The sequence below is a fragment of the Ambystoma mexicanum genome, chromosome 1q (assembly GCF_040938575.1).
Source record: "Ambystoma mexicanum isolate Mex_15411 chromosome 1q, UKY_AmexF1_1, whole genome shotgun sequence".
NCBI lineage: Eukaryota > Metazoa > Chordata > Amphibia > Caudata > Ambystomatidae > Ambystoma > Ambystoma mexicanum.
This window is the reverse complement of record NC_090922.1, coordinates 505788651-505810327: the sequence shown is the minus strand read 5'-3', so window position 1 is coordinate 505810327 and position 21677 is coordinate 505788651.

Below are 21677 nucleotides of genomic sequence, written 5' to 3'. Positions count from 1 at the left end.
AGGCATGAGTGAATGAGGAGAATAAAGAATGACGATGGTGAGTGTCAGGGGGTGCAGAGGTGCAGAGGGTTGTGTTTGAAAAGCCTGTCACTAGTCGGTTCTGTCAGTCATGTGTATTTGCAAGACATATATGCTGCGAGTGCATACCAAAGGTACTGTGAAGGAGTTCTTGCAGAACATATAGTGGAGGTCTTGGTAATCATTGAGCCACTCACCTCTTGCACCTCCGCCAGAACCATGCTTGATGGCACAAAGTACTGCTGCACACTGATGGAGCCGCAATGGAAGACATAAGCCGACAACACAAAGCAAAGTGATACATTGATAAACAACTAATTCATGCTAAATGTACACTGTTAACCACCAGAGCATGTTCAATGCACACTTCATTGTCACTGCATAGCAATGGTCTAATACTGCATCTATTCCAATGCAGCACCACCTTGCACCCAGACGTGTTGCACTAGAAGCTGCATACACCATGGTGCCGCATGCATGAGAAATGAAAGACAACCCACTAACAATACGAAACCTGATGTGCTGTAAGACCAACTATCCCACATAACATCAGACATATCAACATGTTTGTGGCTTCACAATGCTTTAGCACACCCTAATAGTTGATCCATAATTTGGACGTGCCAAATGTGACGAACAGCCCCAATCCCACAAACCCTGCTAGGGATCTGATGTGTCACTCATTAGTCACGATAAAAGTTCCATGAGGCCCACCTGCCACAGTCCCCAAACTGATGACCATGCTGCACACTCCCAAACAACCATGAAAGCTCAAACCACAGTTAGAATGCACAGCTATCATAATCGGTGAGCAGTGGCCCCAGCAATCCATCTGATGAACATGACCATAGCCATTACAATCACCCCTGTGTGAAACATGCCCCCCTCAAGGAATAGTGTTTGAGCAGAAAGTAAGTCAATCCAAAGTGAACACACACAGTGACACACTCCCATGCAAACACCACAGAAGTGTCAGCAAATGCCAAGAACTTACCAGTCCATGGAACTCACCTGCCTTGCATACGATGCACACCATCGGGAGACGCTTCACCAAAATCGAATACTATGCAGAGTAACAGCACAAACAACATGCACATACATGATCACTGAAAGGAAATATGAATACAACACACAGTGCAGCAGCAACACAGGGTGATTGGAAATTGATAGTGATTCGTCCAGGAGTACAGTGTACCACAACAGAGAGAGGTAGCGAGAGTCACACCGAGAGGGAATCCCAAGGAAATAACAGATCAAGGAGTGCACGGCCTGGTCTTCAGATGTACAATGACATACTCTACTGCACAGTAGGTGCGCCCATAGAGGTATACACATAGGTAGGTAACACAGTGACAAGAGCACCACTCAAATTACCTTACCGGAATGTCAGCATGCAAAGGACATATAAGACAACCAACACATGCAGCAAACATGCACACCAATGACACATGCTCAACATGCAAGACAGTGCAAAAGCTTACCCGCTGACTCTGCCTGCATGGTGTCAATCCCACATCACCATCACAGGAACTGCGTTTCCTAATCTAGCACAGGAAGACCAGTGTCTGGTGGAGGGTATGGGGAACATGGACTTGAAATGGGGCAGGGTGTCTCCCTCAGGGCAGCCGTCACTGCCACATCGCGGATTACTGAAAAAACATGGGAGAATGCATTAAAACAGCTATTGTGAAGTACCATTGACCGAGCACACACGTGCAACGAAACAACATACCTATAATTACCTGCACATGCCACCCTGTGCACCACCATGCAAACATGCTAGTTGACTTCACTAGGCATGCCTGCATGTGCACCAGAGCACACATGTTGTCCTTGAGGAGTTAATGGCACACCTCAAGGGAAATCGAGATAAAAATGAAATAAAAACAGGAAAGGGCAAAACAAAATGCGTTGCCAACAACTGGCCAGGGGGGGGGGGGGGGTTGTAAAAAAATAATAAAACAAGAATAAAAATATACATCATGGACCAGGGGGGGACCCAGCAGGGTGGATGGGCAGGGGGCCCACCGAGGAGTGGGGGACGGGCAGAGTGCACGTCAACTCCCACATGGGTGGATGGTCAAAAAAACCATTTCCTCCATGGGCTCATGGATCACTCGGCTATCATGGACCGGGAGGCATGTCACTGCTGTAACCACCTTCCTGGGTAGAATCAGAAGGTGGTAGTGGTAAGGGAGGTTGACCACGTGGTGCCCTGGCATGGTCCTCAGTGGCAGCGGCCAGGCGGGACACTGATGAATGCATCTGAAACATGAAGCCTCAGAGGTCCTCATGCAACTCCTCAAGGGATGCACGGATTTCCTCTGAGATGGTCTGCCTCAATAGTTGCATCTCCTGTTGGTACTGTGTCCTGCGGGCTGCCTCATGCACTTTGATTGACGCTCTGAGGACCAACAACTCTCATCTCAGGGCTTCCCTGTGGGCCCGACCCTCTGCAAGCAGGGATGCCTGCAGAGACCCCAGATCGGCCCGTCGGCTCCTGCTATTGGCCTCCATATACAGCCTGTGTGTGCAACATGTGGACCGCAATGCCTGCAGCTCATGCTCTACCTGTGATTCTGGTGGTATCATGGAACTGGCTACCCTATCCATGCCCTCAGCCAACATCTCATAGGCAGCAGCCTGTTGTTGCGCTAGAAGCAACATCGACTGCTCCCACAAGGTCTCCCCAGCCTGCCCACGTCCACCACGTGTGCAGGGCCCACACCTGCCTGACCCAAGGGAGCATGGCACTTGCTGTGATGCCACTATCTGTGGCTGCAGGACTGCATACCTCCCTTGGACATCTGGCCCAGGACCAGAAACCAATAGTGTGGAACGTGGCCTTGCAGCCGTAACCACCACAGACGGATGTAACACCACTGACTGGCCCTGTGAGGGCATCTGACCTGCAGACTCACAGGCAACAACAGCTCCAACACTTGGTGCACTCACCTCCGACATCATTGACGATTGGACATCCAGTTCAGCCCCAGAGCTACTGGTTTCATAGGAGTCGTTGTCGAACCAAAACATTCCCCGGATGGCCTGTAGCACCAGTGGGTTCTCATGGGCTGCCACACCACGTCCTCCACTGGTGGTCTGTTCCGGCTCAGACTCCCGTTGCTCCTCTACCTCCTCCCTGCATCTAGTGCCTCATCACCTGCACAAGAACATATAAAGACATGAAGAATCATGTTAATTGTGTCGACAAAATACATTGATAACACAAGGCTGTCCTGCAACACATTGCCGTGCATGTTACCATGCCAGAAATTGCATACACACACTACGTGCAAGAAGCGATCAGATCATGGCGTATGCAGACTTGCATCCTATGTTCCTGACCATGCAGCCACTGGACACATTGACATCAGATATGGTTCTCCGAAAGCATATTCTGGCCCATGGCACAGCAAACTATTGACAAATACATACTAAATGGGCATCGTCATGTGGCTATGTAACATGCCATTACATTACATGTGTACACGTACGCAGATATTCACAACCAAATGCACATCAATTACATGCCACACCAGTGTAGAACTGGCAAAGAGAGTGCACACAATGTGGACATGGCCTGAGTATGGACTTCCAGGTGTGTGATGTGGAAAGAGTAATTACATGCACTGGGAAATAGGAAGAAGGGACAGTGACACACAGGAGGTACAGGGGCATGGACCCATGGAGTATGTGCCGAGTGTGGGAGGTTAACATGGATGAATCCTGACTAATGTTTGACTATAGGGTCAGTGCCATAGCTGCACTGGGGATGTGCACAGTGTTGTGAAATGCAACATCACTCATGGCACACTGTGAGGCAAGCTGGTAGTCATCGTGGAAGTTATCTGTAGCAAGGAAGCACCTACGTACATGTGTGGATGAACTATATACACCATGTACTGGAAGATGTGTAACACACACTTCAGACAGTACCTGGGGGGTGGGAGGGATGACAGCAGCCACCGCTGCAGGTCCCGGACCGGGGGGGTCCACAGTTTTCCCTGCACGTCCCTTACCATTTGAGAGATGGACAGCAGCTGCCCTTGCGTGACCGTGTACCTGGTGGGGGACGACAGCAGCCACCACTGCAGGTCCCGGACCTGGGCAGAGCCGCAGCAGCTGCCTCTGCAGATCCCTGACCCTAGGTGGTAGGGACAGCAGCTGCCCCTGCAGCACCCTCACCCTGTTGCGGGGGGACCACAGCTCTCTCAGCATGTTCCCTACCCCTGAAGGGGGGGCAGCAGCCTCTGCTGCACATCCCCAACCCTGGCCACCTCTATCACCTTTCCCTCTTGGGGCCTTCCCATTCATGGTACAGATGGGCTTGTACAATGGAAGGCACACCAAGCAATTGTCCTGGGCAATGGTTGTCAGGGGGCAGTGTATGTGATGGAAAACATACTTTTGTGGTCCAGCAAGGCTCAATATTGCCTCTGGTGAAAAAAGCTACGGGACACGTAACGCACAGGCAACCCAAAATCAAAAATGTGTGTACGTGACACCTCGGTAGCTCCCGTAAAAAGAAGAAGCATTCCGCGATACGCTGTGGCACCCAACAACACAAAAAATGTGTAGGCGAAGCCTGGGTAGCTACTGTAATGGTAATAATGGAGATACGCGATGCACAGGGGCACCCAGAGTATGAATAATGGGTATGCGGCTCACCATTAGTCTCTGAAAAAAGAGAGCATAGATGCGCGTATGTGTGTAGGCAAATCCCCCACCAAAATAAGAAGTTCGTACTATCACAGTACTGTACAAATTGTGTGGCACCCCAGAATTCTCAGTAATGCACTCATCTGTCCACTCCCAATCGAACGTACGGTCGGATTTGCTTCTACGCACTTCTTTCTCCCGATTCTGGTGTTATGAACGCATGCAGCGCGTGTCACGTTACTTACGCGCTGAGGGCCTTTCCTCTGATTTCATGTCTGCGCTAATTTTGAACACGCAAAGTAACAGTCACTCTGTTTCCGTCTGCCCACGCAATAGACACAGAAGACCCACGCTCCTGCCTAAGACCCTTTTTTACCTGCTTCCTACTGCCCCGAGTTGCCTCCTACCGAGCCATCTGCTACTGCCTGCCCACTGTGTGTGCCTGCTGCCCACCTGCCCTGCATTTTGAGTGCCTGCTGTCCAGCCATTTCCAGTGCTCCTGTCCTTGGCCCCGTGACCACCTCAGCTGATTCACCAGACTCCCAACGTGCCATACCATCACCACCGCTCCACAGCCCAGCCCCAGGACCACCTTGCCCACCCACACCTGCCTCTGGGTTTGCCATGTCTCAACCAACATCTTCTGAAGTAAGCGGAAACCCTGTGGCAGCGAGGCAGAGGGTTGTCAACTTCACTGCCAAGGAAGTTGACATCCTGGTGGAGCAGGTCCTGGGGCATTATGATTCCCTCTTCAATGCACCGACGCTACGCAGCAAGGAAGGACATAAACTGATCTGGGATGGGATTGTGGATGCCATCAACACAGAGGGGGGCATCCCACACCTTCAAACATGTGCACAAGTGCTGGGAGGACCTAAAATCCAGGACCCACAACAAGGCCCTGCGCTGCCTCCAGGCAGGTGCCACCGGAGAGGGGTGCAGGTGCTGGATCAAAACACCACCAACATGCTGCACACCCAGGTCAGCGAGTTGCAGCAACGTCTGGAGTCGTCAGGTGAGTGTCCATATGTTGCTAGGCTCCACAGTGCATGTGCATGTTCCTGTATGTTGGGAGTGAGCACCTTAGGCTTACAGCAAGTATGCCTCTTGTACGGATGTCTGCATGCATGACCCAGACAGTGCTCTACATGAGTGCAGTGAACCATGTGTAATTTTAATGAGATTTCATTTGCATTGTGTGTTGTACTGCTGCCTTTCACAATGTGCACGTGTTTTGTTACATGTGTCTGAAACGTGCACGTGTGATAAGTGACAGATGAGGTGGTGTTGGCAACCTGTGCATGCATGGTGTTCATGTGTATGTGTCAAAGATGTGACTGTGTGACTGGCCATCACTCATGGCTGGATAAAACAGGTGGATTTCAATGTGTGACGTAGTCATGTGGCGGGATTGCCATTGACGTTGCATTGTGTGCATGACATGTGTATGAGAACATGATGCATGTGTGTGTAGCATGCGCAATTGATAGGTTGTGACAGTGCCATGTCCCCGGATGTGATTGTCTGTTGGGATGGACAGGCATGTATGTGGTGTAGTCATGTACATGGCTGTTGTGGTGGAGGATGATGGTTGTTCCCTTTAATAGTAAACTGCATGTGCAAGTTTGCGTTGCCACGCACACATTGGTGCAGTGCTCTGATGTTTGTGGTCTATGCCTCCTTATCCACAGTTGTGTTGGAAGAAGAGGGCGGAGACAGTGCTGTGGAGCAAGGCAGCAGCAATGCCTCCACCAGGCAGAGGTGCAAGGCTCAGCCACGCCCCCTGGATAGCACATCGTCAGGGAGCGAGGTGGCTGGTGCCGGGTCAGGGCCATTGGCCAATGCTGCTGGGGGTAAGTCCAAGAGGGCAAAGGTAGTCGTGGACTCCTCAGCAGCGGGGGTGGGTGGGACAGGTGAGACAACAAAGGGGCCATCCAGTGCAGAAGATGCTCAGGAGTCATGCAGGTTTGGCAGGGGTGGAGGGGAGGAGGTGGCCTTAGTAACACAGCCCATGGGGTCAGGCGGGGGTGGTGAGGTGGGTGTGACTACTGCAGTCCTACCCCTGGGGCATGAGGCTGTGCTGGCCTCTTGCATTGCCTGTGCAAATTCCTGTCACTGGGCCAGCGGCTACAGCTGTATGCACTTGCCGTTATGCCTCAACCCGGACCCAGCCCCAGGTGTCAGATGCTTCCACCCAGACCAACACTCCAATGCCAGCGGCTGTTGCCATTCGGGACAGAGTGATACCTCCGCTGGTCGGTGTTGAGAGGCGTACCGGCGTCATACGTGATGAAGTGCAGGCTTGCTGTCGAGTGCTTGCACATCATCACAATGACGTATGGCGTCTACGCAACTGGCTAGCAACATTCGTGATCCAGATTGTGCTGTGTGGTCTGTCCAGTAATGTGACCCCCCCTCCTTGTTTTCCTCCTCTGTGTGCCAGTCGTCCTCTGGGGGCGCCTTCCGGCCCAGATAACACCAGGGCCCCCTGTGCACCAGTCCCACCCATATTGGCCCATCTGATGGAGACAACATCCGTGCCTGAGTTGGGAGTTGACAGTGAATCAGCTGATGTGGTCACTGTGCCGATCCAGGCACTAACAGGAGCCCATGCAATGGAGAGAGAGCGGGTACCCACGAGCAGGGCATGGGTCATACACCCCCGGGTAACATCATCAGCCCAGAAGGTGTACTTACGAAGCTGGCACAGTGCGCTATGGCAGAAGCAGGCTCTAAGGAGGAGGTTCTTTTTCTCACAGTGTACCATCGCAAGGGGGTAGGTGCACAGCATCAGGCAGGACACAGCATGATGTGAATACTTCTGTATATTATATTTTTTATTTACTCAAAATCATCACTTCTTGCTGTTCTTTTTAGTGTGTGCATGTTTGCTACACTATTTAGAAGCTGTGCTTCTCTCCATTGGTAGTCATGTGTCTGGTTGCGTACATACCTGTGTATTGTTTCTAGGATGGTTGTCGAGGGCAGTATTCACATGTGGCTGACCGGTGGTGTGTGCAGTGGACGGATGGTTTTGCACTATCAAATGGTATTTCCTTTCATATGTGCTACATCACTCTGTTTGCCATCACTGCGGTTGCGGTGGAGGGAGGTGGGGTGACTGTAGGAGTGTTACATGTTCACCATCAGGGCACATGCCTTAGTTAATGGTGTGCAACACACATGTAGTGCATTAACCTTCACCAGCATGTGTTTCCACAGTATTAATTTGCTCAGGCGTTAGTCAACCTCTTGCACTGGGATACAATAGTGGCATTTCTTTTTTATTCCACAGTTGCTGCCCAATTCACCAGTCTCTGTGAGTTGTGCACTCTCTAACTGCCCTGTGCTTCACACATGCCTGGAACGGTGATGTGATTGTTAGGGAATATTTGGAATACTACCAGCTCATTGATGCTCAGGCTGTGACGCACCTGCCTGTTACGCTCACCTGGTCTCAGCCGGGACGTTGGGGCATGGTTGGAGCCCTCCCTGGACTTGGCTCCCCTGGGTAGGCTCTCTCCCCCAGCGGCTGCGAAGTCAACTGCTCTGGATGCTGGAACTGCCCCTGAGAGAAGATGAGAGGCAATGGTAATGGCGTGGTGGTGTTGTGATTCCCTTCTAACCTTTTGTACCAGGATGAAGTGAGCAAGCGTTTGCCCATGCAAGCTCTCCTGTTTTTTCGTAATGATGTGCTCTACGTCCTGCTTCTTATAGCAGGGGTGCTTTGGGTGGTCCTAGTTGCTTCACTGGCCCGTGGAAGTGGCGACCCAGACCGGTTGTGACCGACCACTTAGAAGGTGAATGTTGTTAGCAATGATTATTGTTCGTATTCTTATTATAATGTCTTTTGCCGTGATTATAGTTCGTAATTCTTACAATGTCTTTTTTCTCCTCTATAGGTGTGAAGATGGCTGCCCATAGTCGCAGTGTTTGGAGCAAGTCCTCTGATTCCCCAGAGGATGATGAAGCCTTAGAATTAGATGGTAAGTTGGCTGTCAGGGTAGAACGCTAGGCTCTGGTATGGCGACGTCGAGCAGAGGATGACTGTTCGGAGGCCAGTCCGCGGCTGCACCAGTCCGCGGCTGCAGGGTGGAGTGTTCCGCGAAGATGTAGAATGGAAGATAAGCTCCTGCATAGCTGTACATCCGGAACAGGTGAGAAAGCGCTCAAACTCCGATTGTCAAACGGGAAATTATATCGTGCCTCCTATTGTGATGAATATATGTATATTGGCCTACGCCAAGCTGCTTGTAAGCCACTTGCGAAGAAATCCTTGTTGCAAGGTCCCGACCTTAGAATCAACCATTTTAGGACAATCCGCCATTTTAGGTTCTCTCTGCAAAGTCACCCTGTGAGCTAAAATGGTGGGCAGTGTCATTGCGAAAATGTGGCATGGCCATCTTGACCTCTGTGTAAAAACTAATGTATAACTTGCCTGCAGGCCACTTGTTAGGGTCATGAACTGAGACCTTGTCCTTCGTTGACCTGTGTGTAAAGGATTACTTGTGCCAATGAAGCTAATCCGCGAGCATATGTTACAAACAATGTATCCAAATACTGAACTGAGAACATTTGTTTAAACTACATTGTATAGATGTTTGAGAAGGTCTCTATGAGAAATCCTAAAGTACACTGTTGCCATTTAGGCTTGTTGGCGGATGTATTTAAGGTAAACCCTAAGTGTACAGATGTGTGAACTCGGCACGAATCCTAGATCCGTAATTTATTAACAAATATTAACCCACAGTAGGGTTGGACATCATGTTTTCAAAGGTATATAAGGTGCGACTATTCTAATGTACAGTCCCACTCACTGAGCACATCGAACCACGCTGGAGTTCGCTGTGTTATACTGAGGTCCGATAGCTATCTGTTGCTTTGTCCTTTGAAACTGTTCAGTATAAAATAAAGATCTTTGTATGTTCCTTTGTAAACCGTGTTCGGTGTATTTCCTTTTGGGGTACTCAGCCTTGATATGTTCTCTTTGTTTTCACACGATGACTATGGAAAGTAGATAAGATGCGATGCGCTGCAGACTATGGAGTGCAGGAGACGGGTAAGGTGCGCATACAGCGGTTGTATATCTGGAGACAGGCAAGGTGCGCCTTCAGCGATGGTGTAGCTGGAGTCAGGTATGATGCGCCTTCAGCGATGGTGTAGCTGGAGTCCGGTAAGATGCGCCTTCAGCGATGGAGTAGCTGGAATCAGGAAAGATGCGCCTTCACCGATGGAGTAGCTGGAATCCGGTAAGATGTGCCTTCAGCGATGAAGTATCTGGAACATGCGCGACGAGATGAGCAGGAAAACAGGTAAGGACGGCAGTAAGCGTTACGTTGCAGAAGGCAGACTAACGCAAAGCGCCAGTATGTGGGCGGGTTGGACTTAAATAGGCTGACCCCGGCCCCTCCCTTTGGACACGCCTTGTGGCTCCACCTAGCCACTCCCAGAGGTTCTTGCACATGCTCCCCAATGATCTTCTATGGCCAAGCTCGGCCCTGATACACGTGCCTTAGGCACAAAGTGTGCAAAGCACACTTTTTTATGAGCCTGGTGCAGAGGTGCCAGGACTGGGTCCATTTGGACCCTATAGGTAATAAAGACATGGGCCCTTGCCCAGTGGCCATGACACTGCCCATTGTTTATGTAACACACATTGTTGGTATATTTGCTTCTGTCATTGGCAAATATTCAGTCACTGGAGCTTAATGACATGCCATTGTTGCATGGGCAGCAGGACCTCACTTTAACATTCACTTGTCACGTGTATGTTGGGGGATGGTTAAGGCCAGGAAGTGCGTGTGAGCATATGCAGCACACATGGATGTAGCTCTGGTGAATGCATTTATTTTGGTTTGTGGAATGCATGTTCCTGATGATATTCAGGATGATGTCACAACACGGCGTTCAAGGTGTGCAACACACAATCGTTGCAGTGATGCTGTGTCACAATATCAGGGTACGGCCTGCAGGTGGTGTCATTTCTGGAGGGGGCTGCCTGCAGGGGGTTGTCACAGGTGAGGGGGGCTGGAGGTGGTGTCCCTTCTGGTGGGGGCTGTCTGCAGGGCATTGTCACAGGTGAGGGTGGCTGGGGGTAAGTGTCCCTTCTGGTGGGGGCATCCTGCAGGGGGTTGTCATATGTGTGGGGAGCTGGGGGCGGTGTCCCTTCTGGAGGAGGCAGCTTGCAGGGGGTTGTCACAGTTGAGGGGTGCTGGGAGTGGTGTCCCTTCTGGAGGAGGCAGCCTGCAGGGGGTTGTCACAGTTGAAGGGGGCTGGGGGTGGTCTCCCTTCTTTTGGGGGCTGCCTGCAGGGGGTTGTCACAGCTGAAGGGGGAATGGGGGGGTGGTGTCACTTCTGGAGGGGGCTGCCTGCAGGTGGTGTCACATCTGGAGGGGGCCGCCTGCAGGGGGTTGTCACAGGTGAGGGGGGCTGGGGGGTGATATCATTTCTGGAGGGGGCTGCCTGCAGGTGGTGTCACTTCTGATGGGGGCTGCCTGCAGGGGGTAGTCACAGGTGAGGGGGACTGTGGGTGGCGGTCCTTCTGGTGGGGGCTGCCTGCATGGGGTTGTCACAGGTGCGGGGTTGTGTCCCTTCTGGTGGGGGCTGCATGCAGGGGGTTGTCACAGGTGAGGGGGGCTGGTGGGTTGTTTCCCTTCTGGAGGGAGCTGTCTGCATGGGGTTGTCACAGGTGCGGGGGGCTGGGGGGTGGGGGGTGGTGTCCCTTCTGGAGGGGGCTGCCTGCAGGGGTGTCACAGGTGAGGGGGGCTTGGGGTTTATTTCCCTTCTGGAGGGGGCTGCCTGCATGGGTTTGTCACAGGTGCGGGGGGCTGGGGGGTGGTGTCCCTTCTGGTGGGGGCTGCATGCAGGGGGGTGTCACAGGTGAGGGGGCATGGGGGTGGTGTCACTTCTGGAGGGGGCTGCCTGCATGGGTGTCTCTTCTGGAGGGGGCTGCCTGGAGGTGGTGTCACGGGTGAGGGGGGCTGGGGGTGGTGTCCCTTCTGAAGGGGGCTGCCTGCAGGTGGTGTCACAGCTGAGGGGGGCTGGAGGTGGTCTACCTTCTGGAGGTGGCTGTCCGCAGTGGGTTGTCACAGGTGAGGGGTTTGGGGGGTGGTGTCCCGCCTGGAGGGGGCTGTCTGCAAGGGGGTTGTCACAGTTGAGGGGGCTGGAGGGTGGTGCCCCTTCCGGAGGGGGTTGCCTGCATGGGGTTGTCATGGTGAGGGTGCCTGGGGGTGGTGTCCCTTCTGGAGGAGGCTGCCTGCTTGGGGTTGTCACAGCTGAGGGGGGATGGGGGCTGGTGTCACTTCTGAAGGGGGATGCCTGCAGGTGGTGTCACTTCTGGAGGGGGCCACCTGCAGGGGGTTGTCACAGGTGAGAGGGGTTGGACGATGGTGTCCCTTCTGGTGGGGGCTGCCTGCAGGAGGTTGTCACAGGTGAGGGTAGCTGTGGTGGTGTCCCTTCTGGTGGGGGCTTCCTGCATGGGGTAGTCACAGGTGCGGGGTGCTTGGGGATGGTGTCCCTACTGGTGGGGGCTGCATGCAGGGGGTTTTCACAGGTGAGGGGGGGTGTCACTTCTGGAGGGGGCTGCCTTCAGGTGGTGTCCCTTCTGGAGGGGGCTGCATGCAGGGGTTGTCAGAGGTGAGGGGGACTGAGGAGTGGTGTGCCTTCTGGAGGGGGCTGCCTGCAGGGGGTTGTCACAGGTGAGGGGGGCTGGGAGTGGTGTCACATCTGGAGGGGGCTGCCTGCAGGTGGTGTCATTTCTGGAGGGGGCTGCCTGCAAGGGATTGTCACGGGTGCGGGGGCCCAGGGGTGGTGTGTGCTCTACAGTGGTTGATGTGTAACCTACACTTACGAAGAGGTGCCCGATTTTGCTGGGGTGCGGCCGGGGATTGAGAGGTGTTGACGTGCGATTTCACTGGTGTACAGCCTGGGCTTGCATGGGAGGGCACGCATTTTCTCTGGGATTGCGAGGAGCTGACGCACGGTTATGCTAGGGTCCTGGATGCTGGGCCAGCAATGGCACGGAGGCTTACGCCGTGTTAGGCCTTTCACTTGCTTTTTGGTGTGCGTGGAGGCGTTTCTCGCGCAGCGTGCTGTTACTTGCACGACGGCTACTGATACCTCTGGAAATCCATGAATACGAGTGCTGCGCTAGTTTTTATCTGCGCCACAGCTCGTGCAGGGTCCTTCTCGGCACACGCCCCTTGTGCCATTTCTGCACCCGATTTCATTAATCGGGCCCTGTGTCTCTCGAGCAAGTGTAACCTGGGTACCTTAGCAGTGTGCAACACTGGGTACCTCCGATCCTATCCCATGGCTGTACACCAATTTGTTAAGATGTATTTCTAAACTCTGACCTGGTGGCAGAAGTTTAGGAGGCCACTCTCGGTTTAGTGAAACAAGGGAACCTTCTGGACAAGCCAGACCAATCTAGGTACATTGGCAGGTAAAGACTACGTCTCAGGAGGGGTTGGAGTGATCGGAAGCCCACAATGAGCACACACAGCAACAAACCACAAATTACTCTTAGGCAAGTATATATGGAAAATATCTATACATTTGTCAGCCGGACCAATTAGACACAAGTAACTTTTGCAATGAGAAATCACAAATCCTTAAACTATACAGCATACATGCATTACGTTTCCTAATGCAATTTAGTGATAGGATATAACCACAACCTGTGAAGCCTGGATTAAGTAAGCACACAGATGGCATTAGGTAATTATTCAGAGTTCATTCCCTAACTTTCGAGTTCAACCCTAAGAAGATTGGAGCCTTGTGCTCAACAGTACAGTTGTGCCTAAAAACGCACAATCGTGCAAGTGAAAAAAAGCGGTCTTCTTGTGAGGGCTGTAGCAAGTCAGGAAGGTGTTTGAGGTGATGAAGAATTGGTTCCCACTATTCGAGTAGGCCCTGCCCTTGGTGGCAAAAAGCAGTGTTCAAATGTCGAGAATAGCTAGGGAGGGCAGGCTAACCCAGCCAAGGTCGAATACCTTTAAGGGATACTCATGTGTGAAAAGAATCGCTGTGCCAGGGGACCACCAGTAAGTGATGCGAGTACTCACCGACCCTTGACACAGTGCGGAACAAACTTCACCAGTTTATTCTAGGTACTAGTAGGTTTGAGTACTGCAGTTTCGCGGTGCTCCGGCTTTGAGCAGCTGCGGAGGAGAACGATCGTCTGTGACCGGGCAGTAGCCGTTTCTCAGCTTCCAAAGGAGGTCTGAAGAAAATTCCAATGCAGCTGGCTTCAGGGCACAGGAGAGCAGAACAGCAGGGGATCTATGGCGACCGTCACCACTAAGTAGTGATGCGAGAATCGTGGATGCGGGCAGTGTTACGCACTCTCCTAATTCGGGACCCAGAGGAGATCGGCCTGTGAAACTTGGCAGGAGAATGCACAGGACCACAAGCAAGCGATTTCCCAAGTCTTGGGTCTGCACTCAAGAGGGTGCACAGCTGTGGGTTACCCTGAGGTAGAGCTGGACAGTTCACTGGATGTTTCCATACATAAGCATTGATCCGTTCGCTTTGAACCCAACTGGGTATTTAATATCTATCAACGTGTATTCATTTATACTCTGACCAGACCTCTCGACACGGTCGAATATGTGTACTCTTTCACGCCATGTAGTACTCAATATTTTGTTGTCGTATTAACCACAGAGTATTTCTCTGCTAGGCATTCTCTTATTCCATGATGTCTTCAACACGTCCATGTTGTATTAATCACAGAGCATTTTTCTGCTTCTTCCATGATGTCTTCAACACGTCCATGTTGTATTAATCACAAAGCATTTTTCTGCATGATATTTTTCATTGCATTTAAAGATTTAAATTTAGAGATAGGGACAACAACATATTCATTGTGTCTTTTTTATGTGATATCTTTCCACAGTCCGATTAGGCTTTTGAATAAGAGGAATCGCCTTGAAACGCGTCAGCCGATTGTATTGGACTAGTGGATATATTTTGCTTGTAGACTCTTTACAATTAAATTGCCATGTTTGTTTTACAACATTTGTCTGCGTGTATTATTCATGAACTTCCAAACTGAAATTGTGTATTGTAAGCTATTTCTAATACCGTTATCTAAACCTAATCATTAACCGCCCAATAGGTGGTATCATAGAGTGTGCAGGGGATGGGAGGATTCCAATCTCGGATCCTCTTACTCTTTCCAGTTCACTGGATGGCCCAGGAACACTTCCGAAGGGGCTTTTTCAGGCGGTAAGCAGAGGGCACTGAGAGTAGCTGTTCCCACTACTCCAAAGGGGCGATGAAGAAAACCAGGGTCCGACGGGACAGCAGAGTGTGAAGGGTGCCAAAACCTTCCAAAGCGTCTCCAGCGGTTTCACGAGTTTGTTTCTTTGTGTAGGAGACTTGTCTCCTTCTGTAGTTCAGTGAGAACACAGGTCATCGATCTGGAAAGTCTGCAGAGCCCCTTCTCTTATCCAAGATTAGTTTCATGCCAAAATCAAGGACTTCCAATAGAAGATCTGCTCTCTTGCAGGCATCCCAGACGTGGACCATTCACAACCCATGGTTGTATCAGTCATTCAGGCACTCCAGACATCCTGGCACCAGTGGCGTGGATTGGGATGAGACAGTCGCAACCCACTTCCTGGTCACACATACATGACAGGCAGAAGCCTGCAAATGTGATCGGATTTCGCGGGAGGCTGCATGCCCAAATAAGGAAAACCCGGGTTACTCGACCTGGGTGAAGGCAATGGACAAAATGGAAATAGGATAGAAAATAATACTGTGAAGCTGTGCCTTTTTTTCCGGACCTGGCCACAGTCTTGCGCAAAACACAGTAAACACAGTAAAAAGAAGTAAAACATTATGAAAAGTAACTGCTGCTACCAGTTTGTCACAGGTACACTTTTACAATCACCAAAAAATCGTTCTGGTGTATTTGGGGACATAAAACAAAAAGGGACCTCTGCGCACGGTATTGGAAAGTACACTGTGCACTATTAAAACGTTGCCAAGAAAGGGCAACATAGTCAAAGACTAAGGGAAACATAGTTTCCCAGTACTGACAGTTTGGGGGGTCCACAAATGGAGGGAAAATTGCACATAATTGAAATCTTTCCTAACACTCAACTTTTCTAGAAATGTCCTCAATGCTCCTCCACATCACCCTTCATCCTTCTGGTCTCATGGTCTGCCACCTCCACCTCCTCTGACCTCACCTGAACAACCCACACCTTCCTGTTTCGTGTCCCTGGTTTTATCCTTCCCCTGCTTCTCCCATTGGTACTTCCTCACTGGTTTCCCCACCAGCGTAGCGTCACAATCAGGTAAATACATAAAAATCGGGAAATGCTGTTTTACCTTTTTCCTCACGCGGGACTGCCACCTTTTGGTAATGCCAGCCCACTCTGAACAATGTCCCAGTTCATGTGAGCAGCATCGGATTTCCAGCATTCCGTAGAGAGACACTCCACAGATGTTTTGCAAGTGAGCAAGTACTCATATACGAGTGGTGAACAGCAGTCCTGTACCTCAGGCACCCATCGCCCATTTCATCTTTGAAGTGAAGGCTGATAACCCTCGTCAGAAAGATTTATCCTTTTTTTGTGCTTCTCATGTTCCATATCGTTGTTTCTCGGGTTTGCTCCCTGTGCACTTGTTTGCCTAACCCAGGCTCGCCTCCCCCAACTCCGACTGTCATGCACAACAAACCAGTCTCGACACAAGGCACCTCTTTGATTGTCACCCCAGCACACACTGTTACTTTCCCCGGGTTGCCGCCCACCTCCCGAGACATATCCTCACTTAGGGTGCGAGGGAGTCACCGTCACCAGCGAGTGCAGGTCGTGCGTAGAGGCTGGACCGGTTTGTTGCCTCGTTTCCATTGGCAACTCCCATGGAGACTGCGCTCGAGATGGAGCATCCGATCGCGGTTACTTCCTGGTTCCGCGAAGACTTCCCGATCACGTGTCCAGAGCACCGCTCACGTGATAGGGAGTCGACGTACATAAAAACCGGGAAGTTCGAGTTTCTCACCGCTTCACAGCTGTTCCACGTCTCTGTTCGGCGCTTGCGGATATCCTGTTTCTTGTTTACCTCGGATTTGGACTTTTGCTTATGAACTACGGACTGACCTGCTTACTCCTTAAATCTTGTCGCTTGGAACTGCACGGATCTCGGTATTCTGGACACTTTGCTTTGCTTAACGGATTGTTTACGGATCACCCTTTTTTGGCTCTACGTTCTTCGAACATTGGCTCTACGTGATTTCAAGTACCTTTCAAGTTACGACAGCGCCACAGGTACAGCCGGTACTTACCCTTTGGGACACGGCTGTCCGGATCTGCGGTACTCCCTCGCACCAGACCCAAGTTACCCCAGGATCATCCCTACTGGGTTTAGGTAAGAGATTATTGCACACTTCTTCATACCAAAGTACTGTGTTTGCCTGTGCTAATCTTACTTCCTTTCAACAGCCTCTGGGGTCCTTGGCGTCATCAGATCCGGCGAACCATCAAACCACCTGTGGCCTCAAAGCTCGCACAGGGAGTTCATTTACTCTTCCCTGTGGGTGATTTGTGGACGGAGGTCCATTACTCTTCACTACGCGGCAAGTCACGACAGACTGTGAAGCCGTTGCGTCGTGGAGAGTATGGAGCCTACGGCTGAGGACCCCGTGGCTGCCTTGGTACAGGCACTCACACTGCTAAGAGCGGATATGGTTGCCGCTAATGCTACGATACACCAGAGGCTAGACTTACTCCAGAGCACACGATTTCCTTTGCCCATTGATGCCGAATTCGGAGAGGCCGCTGCTGCAGCACGGCCCCCAGCTACTCAGCCGATTATTCCCCAGCCTCCTATCGCTCCTGCAACACCTCAGTTACCGGTACTCATGCCCACGCCTTTTCCCTTGGCCGCCCCTGAAAGGTTCCACGGTGACCCCCGAAAGTTTCGTACCTTTATAAACCAGTGTAAGTTACATTTCCTCTGTAGACCTCAGGCGTTTCCTGACGCCACCACTAAAGCGGCATCTACCTTGTCCCATCTGGCCGGTACCGCGGCAGAATGGGCCAACCCCTTGTTGGAAAACGACAACCCTGCCCTGTACGATTTTGAGCTACTAGTCACAGAATTGTCCCGTGTGTTCGACACACGTCACAAAGCCCAATCTAGGGACCTCGAGCTGTTAGACCTGACTCAAGGGAAGGGGACTCTCCTGGAATACATTGCCCGTTTCAACCAGCTAGCCGCTGAAACATCCTGGCCTGAACCAAAAAAGGCAGTCGTTTTCTATAGGGGTCTCAATAACACCATGAAAGATGCCATGGCCGTTGTCCCATCCTTGCCCACGTCCCACACTGAGTTAGTGGACCTCGCATTACAAATCGACGCCAGACGTTCCGAGCGTCGGTTTGAAACAGGTATCCCCATTGCCACTACTCCTTCCTCCTCCTCTGGTACAGGCATTGAACCCATGCAAATAGGTGGCATTCGCAGTCCCATCACGCAACAAGAAAGGGAACGCAGGAGAACCGACCATGCTTGTTTCTACTGCGGCCTGAATGGCCATTTTGTAAAGACATGTCCCAGACGCCCTAAGCTCAAGAATCCGTTTTTTTCCGAATGCTCGACCCTAGATCCGGGGACCGGCTCGAGCAGTACTCCCGTTTCCCCAGACAGGAACCCCGCCTTTGGTAGGATCAGGCCAGTGTTGGTACAGGCTACACTTAACCCTACACCCGAAACCGCCCACGTAGTCTCGATTTACATCGACTCCGGCGCCACGGGTAACTACATCGACATAACCTTGGCCGGATCGTTGAACCTACCTCTGATCACCAAACAACATCCAGAGCCAGTACAAGCGGTGGATGGTACAGCATTGATATCAGGCCCTATCAAGCAACAAACCGCCCCGATCACTCTCATTGTACAAAACACGCATCAGGAAGTCATCACCTTCGATCTGATTACAATGCCACAGTTCGGAATCATCCTAGGTCTTCCTTGGTTACATCTACACAATCCCTTGATTGACTGGAAGTCGGGGCAGGTCCATTTCGAATCTGAGACGTGCCAGAATTTCTGTCTCACCGCTCCTGACGACACAGAATCACCTCCACGTGCCCTAGGGGCCATAGCGCAGCTCACACTGCACGGGGATGTCCCTGCAACTCCGGAGTCTCATGTGGTGGGGGCAGTTGCCGTTGGTTTCCCTACAGAATACAGTGAGTTCCAGGAGGTCTTTGATAAGGGTTCCTCGGAGGTGCTCCCACCACACCGATCCTACGATTGCCCCATTGACCTAGTCCCTGATTCCACAATCCCCTCAGGACGCATCTACTCCTTATCCCCTTCGGAGGAACAGGCATTAAAGGAGTACATCCATGAAGCCTTGAAGGTCGGTCATATCCGTCCCTCCACATCTCCAGCTGCCAGCCCTATATTCTTTGTCCCTAAAAAGGAGGGCGATCTGCGTCCTTGTGTGGACTACCGCCGACTAAATTCAATCACCATAAAAAATCGATACCCCATACCGTTGATTACACCATTACTAGACAGATTAAGCCACGCTACCATTTTCACTAAACTCGATCTCCGCGGAGCCTATAACCTGGTCAGAATCCGCTCCGGAGACGAGTGGAAAACAGCCTTCTGTACACGCTACGGATTGTTTGAATACGTAGTCATGCCCTTCGGTCTTTGTAACGCCCCTGCTACCTTCCAGCGTTTCATGAACGAAGTGTTTCACGATTTGTTGGACGTATGCGTGGCGGTATACCTTGACGACATCCTGATATACTCGCAGGGCATAAAAGAACACATAGGGCACGTCCGTGAGGTACTGTCACGCCTCCGCCAACACTCGCTCTACGCCAAACCCGAGAAGTGCCAGTTCCACACCGACAGCGTTGAATTCCTGGGATTCCATATTACCCCTGGGGGTTTAGCCATGAACCAGTCCAAAGTCCGCGCGGTTTTGGACTGGCCGGAACCCAACAACATCAAGTCCCTGCAGTCTTTCCTTGGGTTCTCGAATTTCTACAGACGCTTCATCCAGGACTTCTCGTCGCTGGTAGCTCCCCTCACTGCCCTAACCAGCCCCAAATCACCCTTTGTCTGGTTGGAAGTACACCAAGCGGCTTTTAACGCCCTGAAGTCTGCTTTTACAACTGCTCCTGTCTTGAAACATCCCGACCCAGAACTCCCGTTCATTGTGGAGGCTGATGCATCCTCTTTCGCTCTTGGGGCGGTCTTGTCCCAACGATGCCCTCAATCGGGTCAATTGCATCCGGTGGCGTTTCATTCCCGAAAGTTCTCTGCTACGGAACTGCATTACACCGTCACGGAGAAGGAACTGTTGGCCATCAAAGATGCCTTCTTAGTTTGGCGGCATCACTTGTTGGGGGCAAGGCACATAGTCACGGTGTTCACAGACCACCGCAACCTCCAGGATCTGGCCTCGCTGAGGTGCATTAACAGTCGGCAGGTGCGGTGGCATTTATTCTTCGCAGCCTTTGACTTCCAGATCAAACATTGTTCCGGGCTGTCCCATGAGAAGGCGGACGCCTTGTCTCGCTCTCCGGGTGGGGTGTCCTTACCTGTTTACCCAGAAAACCTCCTAAACCAACATGTCATTTGTCTCTGCACCCCTCCTTTGTCTCTGTTAGACTCGATCCGCACATGGGTTACGTTACATCCCGATCAAGTCACCGAGTGGGATCCGGTGTTTCATGAAGGGTTGCCGTATATCCAAAACAGATTATGGTTACCTACGACCGACGCTCGCAATCTCGCCCTGGAATGGTCCCACGATAGCGCCATCAATGGCCATCCCGGACAAAAGCGCACGTTGGACATTCTCAGACGTTGGTGTTGGTGGCCCTCCATGAAACACGACGTAGAAGGGTATGTTAACACCTGTGCTATATGCACCCAGTGTAAGCACCGCAGAGGGCGTCCGGTGGGGCTCCTGCTTCCATTACCTGTACCCCCCAGACCCTGGCACACGGTTTCCATGGATTTTGTAACCGACCTACCCAGGACCAAGGGATTCGACACCATATGGGTGGTGGTCGACTCGTTTTCCAAAATGGCTCGCTTCATACCTTGTTCTGGTATCCCTTCCGCCCCAGCTTTGGCCGATATCTTCTTTAAATCGATCTTTTGTCTCTTTGGGTTACCCACCATTGTAGTCTCGGACAGAGGGCCCCAATTCACCTCTCGGTTCTGGCGTGCTCTCACGGCTCTCCTGGGTATCGATTCCCGCTTTTCCTCCGCTTACCATCCGGAGACGGACGGCCAAACTGAGAGAGTGAACCAGGCCATGGAACAGTATTTGCGTTGTCTGATTCTGCAACACCAACAATCCTGGCTGGGCTTGCTGCATCTCGCTGAGTTCTCATACAACAACTCCACCCATTCCTCCACTGGCTCTTCTCCCTTTTATGTTTTGTATGGTCAACACCCCCGCACCTTACCTATCCCAGACCTAGCACCCTCTGACAACCCGGCTGCTGTCGCCTGTGCCCGCGACTTGGCGGCCGTTCAGGCCCAAACTCTTTCACATCTTCAAGAGGCCCGGGAAACAATGAAGGCTGCAGCGGACCGTAAGAGGGCAGTGGCGCCTTCCTATGTAGTGGGGGACAGGGTTTGGCTCTCTTCTCGTCACCTTAGGCTTCCTGGTTGTCGCAAGCTGCTTCCCCGTTTTGTGGGCCCTTATAGGATTTCTGCTGTGATCAACCCTGTAGCCTATCGCCTCTCAGTCCCTGCCTCCTGGCGCATTCACCCCGTCTTCCACACCTCTTTGTTGAAACCTTGTCCGGCCCCTACTCGTCTCCGGTCTACGCCTGGCCCTATCACGGTGGGTGACTCAGTGGAGTATGAGGTTTCTGCTATATTGGGTTCTCGTGTGTTTAGGGGTGGTCTTCAGTATCTAGTGGACTGGGTGGGTTTTGGCCCCGAGGAGCGTTGTTGGGTCCCTGCTGGAGATGTCCATGCCCCGAAACTCG